Source organism: Elgaria multicarinata, chromosome 1, assembly GCF_023053635.1.
Source record: "Elgaria multicarinata webbii isolate HBS135686 ecotype San Diego chromosome 1, rElgMul1.1.pri, whole genome shotgun sequence".
In the NCBI taxonomy this organism is placed as follows: domain Eukaryota; kingdom Metazoa; phylum Chordata; class Lepidosauria; order Squamata; family Anguidae; genus Elgaria; species Elgaria multicarinata.
Genome location: NC_086171.1, coordinates 218123366 through 218132652, shown reverse-complemented (window position 1 = coordinate 218132652; position 9287 = coordinate 218123366). Strand labels below are relative to the sequence as shown.

At 55.9% G+C, this 9287-nt stretch overlaps 1 protein-coding gene across 1 annotated transcript in view; it reads left to right on the top strand.

Moving 5' to 3' along the window:
- Nucleotides 1-450: 450 nt before the first annotated feature.
- VSTM2L (V-set and transmembrane domain containing 2 like) overlaps nucleotides 451-9287 on the top strand; it is a 94180-nt gene continuing 85343 nt past the window's right edge. The window contains exon 1 of the mRNA XM_063147496.1: nucleotides 451-492. The gene's annotated coding sequence lies outside the window, so the exon portion shown is untranslated. The remainder of the gene's footprint in view (nucleotides 493-9287) is intronic.

The following is a 9287-nucleotide window of genomic DNA, read 5'->3' as shown; positions in this document are numbered from 1 at the left end:
CCCCCTCCTCCCCCCCTGCCTTGGCAGGGACCCGCCACCGCCGCCGCCGCCGCTTTAAAAACGATCCCCTTGGAGAAACTTTGATGCTAAATCAAGCGCTGGCTGGGATCCCTCCGCCGGACGGGAGCGCGCGAGAGCGAGAGGCGGCCGTGGCACAGTGGTGCCCTCCGCCGTAGGGAAGAGTCCCGCAGTCTCCGGCTGGCAGCGCCGAGCCGAGCAGGAGCAGCAGGAAGAGCAGCAGCAGGAGGAGAGCGGGACGGGCGAGGCAGGCGAGGCAGGCGAGGCGAGGCGGCGGCAGCGCGGATCGCGGAGCGGGTGGGGGCCACCGGCTGCTGGTCGCCCTCCCTGATGTGAGACGGGCAGGCGGACCGAGCAAGATGGGCTGCGCCTTCGGCCTGACCCTGGCCCTCTGCCACTCCGTGGGACTCTACCTGCAGCTCGGCGCCGCCTCCTCGCGCCCCCCGCAGTGGGAGAACCAGATCTCGGGCAACGGTGAGTGCCAGAGGAGCCGGGGAGGGGGGGTTGGGCAGGGGGGTCGGGAGGCGCGGGGCTCGCCCCCCGCCCCCACGGAGGCACTCCGCTTAGTCCTCCTTTAACCTGGTGTCGCTCCCCCCCCCGGAGGGTAGAGTTATGGGGGTGGTAAAAGGGCAGCTTTGCCCCCACCCCACATTTTCAGGGGGGCTGGCGTGAGCGGCTCTTTCTCCCCGTGAGTTGCTGTCTGCTGGACACCGCGGCTGGCGCTGGGGTGACCCCGCGTTGTCCAGAAAAAAAGGGGGGTCTGATTGCCTTTGTGCGCCCCCTGCTGGGAGGGCAGAATTGTGCCTCGCTTCAGGAAGACTGGGGGGGGGGGAGGGCACGATCCTGCAATGTGCCATGGGGAGAGGGTGGACCGGGGGGTTCGTACGGAAGCCCCCATTTCCTTGTCCTTCTCCCTGCCATGCTGGTTCCAGACACTTGGGGGTCTAGGATTGCGGCGCTCCAGGCGTGGGCTGGGCAGTGGCGGGAGAAGGGTTTATTTTGGCATTGCTTTCCTCAGTTCTTGAGGCATTCGTGATTTGGGGGTGGAGAGGGGAGGGAACACCCTGCACAGGTTGTTCCCAAGCAGCAAAGTGATGCGGTGTGGGGGTGGCGAGAGGCAGCCTTCTCCTCTGGCCAAGGAAAGGTGTCAGAATCAGAACTCGCAATCCCGTGCTGGGGAAAGAGGCAAAGGGCACTCCATTTAGAAAGAGGAGTTGCGGGGGGGGGCAGGGGCTTTCTCTTGACACCCTCTTCAGTTTGAAAGGAAGGTTAGGGGTCTTGTTACATAAACGCCCCCTCCCCAGCCAAACCACCCTCCAATTTTGCAGGAATTGTGAAGTGGCCGGAGACGCCTGGGTGCTGGCAGGGGCAAAACACCCCCCCCCCCGTTGCACCGTGCCAAAGGGCAAGGACCTCGGCATCCAAGGCGCTGTGGGTGCCGGGGCAAAAGAGAGTGCCTGCACGCCCCCCTCACTGTGGCAGGTTGTTGGGTTTTTTTAACAGCTGGAGTTTCTCTGTGCAACTTCCTTCTTCTCCTCTGGCATCTTGGCTCCCCGGTTCTGAGGCTGCTCCTGAGTAGCTCTTGCCCTCCTTGTGGGTGGCTGTTTTGTCCCATTCTACACACACCCACCCACCCAGCTAGGACTCCAGTGGAGTCAGGGCATCCATTTGCCAGAAGCCAGCTTCCCTGCCCAGCTTGGCTAAACCAGTGTCTGGCTGACCAGCCCCGTTCCCCCAGTCATACAAAATCATGATTGGCGGACCCCCACTAATGGATGGTTCCTAAGCAGCAAAGAGATTGGGGTGGGGGTTAAAGCTGGCAAGAGAGTCTGACAGTCCTCCTTTCGGAGAAGTCCACCAAAGGGGCACTCTGGACTTCCTTCATCAGGCCAGAAGCCAGGTCTAGAAACATGCAGGGCTCTCCAAGGGAGACCCATAACCGCCGCCACCGCCACAATTACCTTCCCTAACACTCCCAGTGTTAGGGAAACTCACATTTGGCTTCTGAGCTTCCTGGAGGTGTTTAGCTGGCCGTTCTTGGAAACAGGGTGCTGGGTGAGGTGGATCCTTGGTCTAATCGTGCCGGGACCTTTACACGTTCTTAGGAAGGGGTGTCTGCAAAGTCAAGTACCATGGCCAGTGGGGTCTATAGATTTCTGAGGCTCAGCTCTCTTCCCACAAAGACTTGCCCAAGTTCAACCACTGTTCAGAAATCAGGTAGGACCGGCTTCTTCTTCTGTATGAGAATTCTGATAGTTCGTGTGTATTAATATTTTGTAACTTCCCCCAGAGATGGGCTGGGCAGACAGAGAGAGAGAGAGAGAGAGAGGATGGCTTTAAATAGTTGAACAGTGAAGTGATGAGAAGGGGTAAACAGGAACTCCCCACAACAGGAAGGGGAAGGTAATAGGTATAGGAGTCCAGAGAACACTGGGGCAGGAAAGTGGCAGCCCAAGAAACCAGGTGAAGGTCAGCATTTTGGAATGGCGCTGCTGGGCCACCCTCTCCTCCAGGCAACAGCTTCTTCCCCTTCCATGCCTGATCACCTCCCCCCCCACCTCCAGTAGATGGACCTGGATGAGCAACTGGTGGTGGGTCAGCCGGGCACCTTTCAGTAGGGACCAGAGGTGACCCAGAAACTGTTGCTGCCCTCTGCTGCAGAATGAAGGGATGATGGGGACTAGGCCAGGTTGTCTCTCTGGCTCTGCGGTGTTGTAAACTAAGCCTGGGTGGAAGTGGGGGAGGGCAAAGATCCCACCGTTGTTGCGTCCGTGAGCAGGCCTCAGCATTTCACTTCTTGGGTGCGCAAACATTCCCTTGCTCTGCCCAGCGCTCTCCCATCACTGACCTGCCCCTCCCTTGTTCAGAGGAGAGCAGCCCTTTGGTGCTTTCTCTAAAGATCTGGGGTTGAAGGAGAAATGGGTGCTGGGGCAGAGAGAGCTGCTGTTAGGAGCACCAGCGTTGCAGAGCGTTCTCGACCGAGAGGAGTTCTGCAGCCACAACCAAACCCTTTATTAGCAAGGCTGTGAGTAAGTGGGTCGTGTATAATAAGCCGTTTGCGTTCAGCAGGTGAATACCAATTTGATAAAAAAAGTAGTGCGTGTGTGCGAGAGACACTGGTATCAATGACGGCTTAGCAGATTGGAGATTGATCATTTCATTATTGGCTGGTTCAGTTTCCTCCCAGCACAGCAAGACGGTGCGGAGGAGGCCACGAGGACTCGCTTGGAAGCTAGGAGAAAAGCTAGAGAGACACGGTGGGGAAGAAGAACAACAAGAAGAAGATGAAAGACACAAGGGCAGGCATCTATGTGGGCAGTGATGCCCTACGCAGGCAAAGGCCTCACCCCACGGATGGAGAAACCCAAGCGATGGGTTTGATTGGCCATCCTTCGTAGCATGAGATGCCTTTGGGCAGCCACTTTGCCTGTGGAGAGCCACAGAGAAATAGGCTGGGGGCGGAGGGGACCCGGACCATCCGTGAGGGCAGGCGGGGAGGGATTGCATGGACCCATCCAGGCATCACATGGCTTTGGGGTTCGAGAAGGGTCCGGTGCAAGCCCAGATGGAGGGGGCCTAACAGGAGATGGAGGAGATGGAAGGCAAACAGCCTGGCTGGGCTCAGGGGGGGACACGGAATCACGGGCTCAAGTTCAAGGAAGCCGGATTCCAGCTGGACATCAGGAAAAACTTCCTGACTGTTAGAGCAGTACGACAATGGAATCAGTTCCCTAGGGAGGTTGTGGGCTCTCCCACACTAGAGGCCTTCAAGAGGCAGCTGGACAACCCTCTGTCAGGGATGCTTTAGGGTGGATTCCTGCATTGAGCAGGGGGTTGGACTCAATGGCCTTGTAGGCCCCTTCCAACTCTGCTATTCTATGATTCTATGATTCTATGAGGCAGGACTTCAGGAAGGGCCCAGGCAGGGCAAGGGAAGGAGTGGCAAAAAGCAGAGAGGGGAAAGGTCCTTCCGGGGGTTGACTACTAGCCCCACGTGAAAGGAAGCGGCAGGAGGCCGCTGGTGAGCTCGACCCGAAGGAAGCAGAAACGCACAGGAGAGGAAGATGCATTCCACAGCAGGGGATGCGGGGGTGTGGGGGAGGCTCCGTTCACCATTCCCCTAAGTCCCCACAAGCAGTGGCAGGCTGAGCAGTGAACTTTCCAACAGCATTTCTGAGCCAGTGGTGGACGCTTCCGAATATTCTTCTAATCTTTGTGGTGTGTGTGTGTGTGTGTGTGTAGTTAACACCCCCGTCAGAGCTCAAGGGGGCACTATGTGACAGGAGTACACTTCCTAGGAGGGCAGGCTACCTGGGTGTCTGTATGGCTCCATTTCCTTTACTGCTGGCTAGTTAAGCCTCTCCCACTGGTCACGGCAAAAAGAATGGCTGTGGGGGTCGAGTTCAGTAGACCCCTGTAAGAGGAGGGAACCGCTTAGGTTACAAGGACAGTAGAAAATATCACCCTCGCTATGGGGCCTCTGTGCTTTTCTGCCAAAAGAACTCTGCAGCCCAAACGGTGATGAATCTGACATGGATGTGATGCATGTACAGAAGCTTAACACGGGAGAAAGGGAGGCGGTGCAAGGTCTGCAGCGTTTCTCCAAGGAGTTCACGCGTGACGGGAGAGACAGCGGTCGGAACTAGAGGCGAGGGCAAACAGGAAGCCTGCGTTTGCCCAAGGAGGTTGACAACAGCACAAGGCTGCAACAGTGAGATCAGGGAGCAACTGCTGGGAAAACTGTAACATTGAAAGGGATTCCCAAACCCCTGGAGCCCAAAACCTCATACTGGCTGAACTCCCCGGGTCAAAACAAGGAAGGGCTGAGGGTTTTGTCCCGAGGATTCAGATACTCTGCACTCCACCAGGGCTGCCTGCCGGCAGAAGGGACTGCTGACCTGATTCCGGCTGCAGACAGCCAAAGAGTGGGTTGCAGCTTTCAGGCTCAGGTGACCGGAGGAACCTGTAAGGTCTCCGGTGGCCATAGATCGCTGCTGTCCTTTGTTGGACTCTTCTATCTGCACAGTTAAAGTCCAGCTGTTCCCCACCGCTTGGGCGGGAGCCCGGCCTGCCTGCCCTGCCCAAACCCATCCTGGATGCTGGGCATCCATTCTCTGCAAGCTCCTCAGGGAAGGGATTTCCAAAATTGTACCATGGCTGTTGGGAGTGGAGCTGAGACTAGGCCCTGTGCCCTGGGAATGTGTGTTGCATGGAAAGCATTTGGCCAGACCCTCCTTCTCTGATCAAAGCGGGGAGCTCTCAGCAGAGGCAAACGCAGCCAAATACTTGTGCGCTCTTAGCCGAGGGGGCTAGGGAGGAGGGGGCTGTGCTCTGGGTTAGGTCGCAGCAGCCTCCCCCTACAGCCATGCTGGCTGGGGATGGTGGGAGTTGCAGCCCACCACATCTGGACAGCACCGGCTTGGGAAAGGCTGGAAGATGGCCACACACCATCGCCCAAAGGGTGCTATTACTGCAAGCACACACATGACTTTTCTGCCTCGTTGGTTGGACAGTTTGGGAGCTGCTGAGTCTGCACATCACGGTCTCCTTCAAAAAGACCAGCTGCCCAATGCAATGCTGGCAAAGTTATTGCGGCTCTGGCTAGAGCCCGTTTCCATGCCAGGTAACTCCCTGTGCAGGCAAAAGACTGACTGCACACACCTTGAACTGAACCCCCAGCCGTCACTTTGACCTTCCTCTGGCATCTTCACTTTTTAAATATCTATGCACACACCACCAACATCCCCTCCCTGCCCTTGTTGGCAAAGGGATTGGGACCTCCTTTCTGCCTCTTTACGGTTTGCAGACTCGCAGTGAGCCAGGAGCCAGTCCGAAACGCTCCCCTGCCCCCTTTGTTGGGAAGTAGGAGTGGCTCCAGCCCCCTGCCTTTCCCCCCTTGCATTGCTTGCAAGCACAGCCTGTGCACGGTGAACAGACGCCCCGGCTTTGCATCCCTCCCTCCCACTCCAGCAGCCGGACGGCTTCTCCTGCAGGCAGGACACCTCCCCTGTGCTTCTGCCGCCCTGCCTCTTAACTTTCCCTGCAGGCAAACACCCTCAATTATTCATGCCTCCGCTGCAAGCAGGCTGTGGATGCCAGGCTGTGCCCCGCCTGGGCTCCTTCTCTGTCAGTGACTTCATGCCCAAGCCAGGGCTTTGGCGAGCAGCTACAAAAGAGAAGAGCCGTGCGGCGCGTGGTCCTTGCCTTCCACTCTATTTGCAATCACCATTGATGGTTTGCTTGGCATGGCGGCTGGACAATCAAGGCACCAAGCAAGACCCTGGTCCTCACTGCGCGGCGCTCTCCTTTGTCTCAGTCACTGCTGATCGCTCCATCCGTTATCTCCCTAGAAACACTTTGCATTCCGCTGGATTTCCTCAAGCTTCCAGGAGGGATTTCTCGCCACACCACCACCCGCTGCCTGTGTTTTTCTCTGCTGCTATTCGGGCTGGTGTTCGGTGCCCTGGCTTCTGTGTTTCATAGAATCATAGAATCATAGAATAGCCGAGCTGGAAGGGGCCTACAAGGCCATCAAGTCCAACCCCCACTGCTGCTCCCTGTAAAAGGGGTCTGAACGCCACCTCTTACCCCGCTCCGTAAAGCTCAGGCAAGATGGTGGGATCTGGGGTTTGGAGGGGTTCAAACGTTCTCAGACGATGCGCCGCACGAAATGCCAGAGTAAAACCGACCCCTTTCCTTGTCCAGCAAAGAAAGGCAGGTCAAATCCAGCTCAATGGCCCGCTTAGGGAGAGAGCCCAACTCCTTGTGGGCTGGCCCCACATATTTTGATGCCTCTGGTGGAGAATTCAGTCGCACGCACGCACGCACACCCCTGCGCGCCATTCCATTAATTAACACGGACACGATTGCGCTCTTGATGAGCTCTCGTTGATTCCAGGTGTGGGGGAGGAGCAGGCTTCCTGGGGAGTTGCGCTGCCTGCCTGCCTGCCTGTCTGCCTGCCGCTCCTCCAAACCTTCAGCTTCCCTCTGCCTTGCGCCCAGCTGCCTCTGGCTTCAGACACTGGAGAGTGTGCAGAGGAGTGCAGGGAGGCAGCGGCAGAGGCTTCTCTCCCTACAGTGGCGATCCGCGGCTTATTTATCCACCACAGCAACGTTGTGCTGCTGCTGTCGCTGCTGCTTATCTTTACAAACAAAGAATGTCGTCGTACGACTGTGTCTTTGTCCTCCTGGGTCCCTTTTATGCCCATGCCACAGAGGGAGAATTGGGGGGCAAGAGGGCCGCGCAGAGCAGAGGGCAGGTCGGACAAGTGGGCCTCAGTGGATATCTTCTCTAGGAAGAAGAGGAGCCCAAATGTCTAACCACTGGTGCACCTCTGTGCACGACGCTTCACGGATCTGCTGGGGCCACAGCAGCCCCCAGCCCTTAGAGCAAGACTGGGGGAAACACTTCCCACTCAAGGGCCGCATTCTCTCAGGGGGGGACGACACCTATTCCACTGGTGTGCAGGGCCAAGACTGAAAGGGGTGGGCCAAGAACAGCCTATGTTAGCTTAAGGGGCTTATATTGCCAGTAACTGAACCTTAGGAGAGGCTTTTCATGTCTTTCAAATGGGGGGGGGGGTGTGTGCACAAAAGCCAGAAAATCCTCAAACGATTGGTGATGGGAGGAGAATTGGTGTGGTCCTCTGGGGAACCGCTGGAGGGCCAGGTTGGGACCGCAGGAGGGCCAAATTTGGCTCCCCAGGGCTGAGGTTCCCCACCACTGGCTTAGAGAATCCAAGTAGTGTGGACTGAAGGGGAGAGACAGACAGAACTGCCTTATATCAGTGTATCAAGCTCCTTGTCCATCTGGCCCAGTGTTCCTTGCTCTGGCTGGCAGCAGTTCTCCTGGGTGGTCTTGCACAGAAAAGGGTCTTTCCCACCAGCTGCTTCCTGATCCTCTAAAGTGGAGACACAGCCAGTGCCTGAAGCCTCACATGCCAAAGAAGCCTCCACTGTGGAGCTCTGGGGTGCTTCCAGACAAGGCTTTTATTGTGCAAGCACCCTGCCTTCAAACACAGAATATTATGGGGGGCCCAGATGTCATCAGCTTCTGTTTGTAATTGTCCCCATGACTTCTTCCTTCTGTTGACTTCCTACCAAAAACATCTTACACAGTTACATCTTGCACAGTTACAAGATGGGGGATACTTGGCTCAGCAATACTACAAATGAGAAGGATCTTGGAATTGTTGTAGATTGCAGGCTGAATATGAGCCAACAGTGTGCTATGGCTGCAAGAAAGGCAAATGCTATTTGGGGCTGCATTAATAGAAGTAGAGCTTCCAAATCGTGTGAGGCACTGGTTCCTCTCTATTCGGCCCTGGTTAGGCCTCATCTAGAGTATTGCATCCAGTTCTGGGCTCCACAATTCAAGAAAGACGCAGACAAGCTGGAGTGTGTTCAGAGGAGGGCAACCAGGATGATCAGGGGTCTGGAAACAAAGCGCGATGAAGAGAGACTGAAAGAACTGGGCAGGTTTAGCCTGGAGAAGAGGAGATGGAGGGGAGACATGATAGCACTCTTCAAATACTGAAAAGGTTGTCACACAGAGGAGGGCCAGGCTCTCTTATCGATCCTCCCAGAGTGCAGGACACAGAATAATGGGCTCAAGTTAAAGGAAGCCAGATTCCAGCTGGACATCAGGAAAAAACTTCCTGAGAGCAGTACAACAATGGAATCAGTTGCCTGGTGAGGTTGTGGGCTCTCCCACACTAGAGGCCTTCAAGAGGCAGAAGGACAACCATCTGTCAGGGATGCTTTAGGGTGGATTCCTGCATTGAGCAGGGGGTTGGACTCGATGGCCTTGTAGGACCCTTCCAACTCTGCTATTCTATGATTCTATGATCTTAAGAAGGGAAAGGCAGACTAGCTGCACAAGGTCCTATGGGTTGGAAGCACCAGGAGACCACCCTCCGCCAATAAGCACTGCCAAGCTTACGGCTTTGAGCAAGAATTCACGGGGGCCGTGGAAAGAAAGCGGAGGATGTGGGTAGGGAGTCATTTTGCTCCTTCTCTCATAATACCAGAAGCCAGTGGTGTTGTCCCATGAAGCCAATTGATGGGAGATTCAGGACAGATAAAAGGAAAGACTTTCACACAGCACAGAGTTAAACTGTGGAACTCACTACCACAACTTTTGTGAACCACCCAGAGTGCTCCGGCTATTGGGCGGTATAAAAATGCAATAAATAAAAGAAATAATAAAATAATAAGGTGAGTTGATGGCCACTGATTTGGATGGCTTTAAAAGGGGGTTGGACAAATTC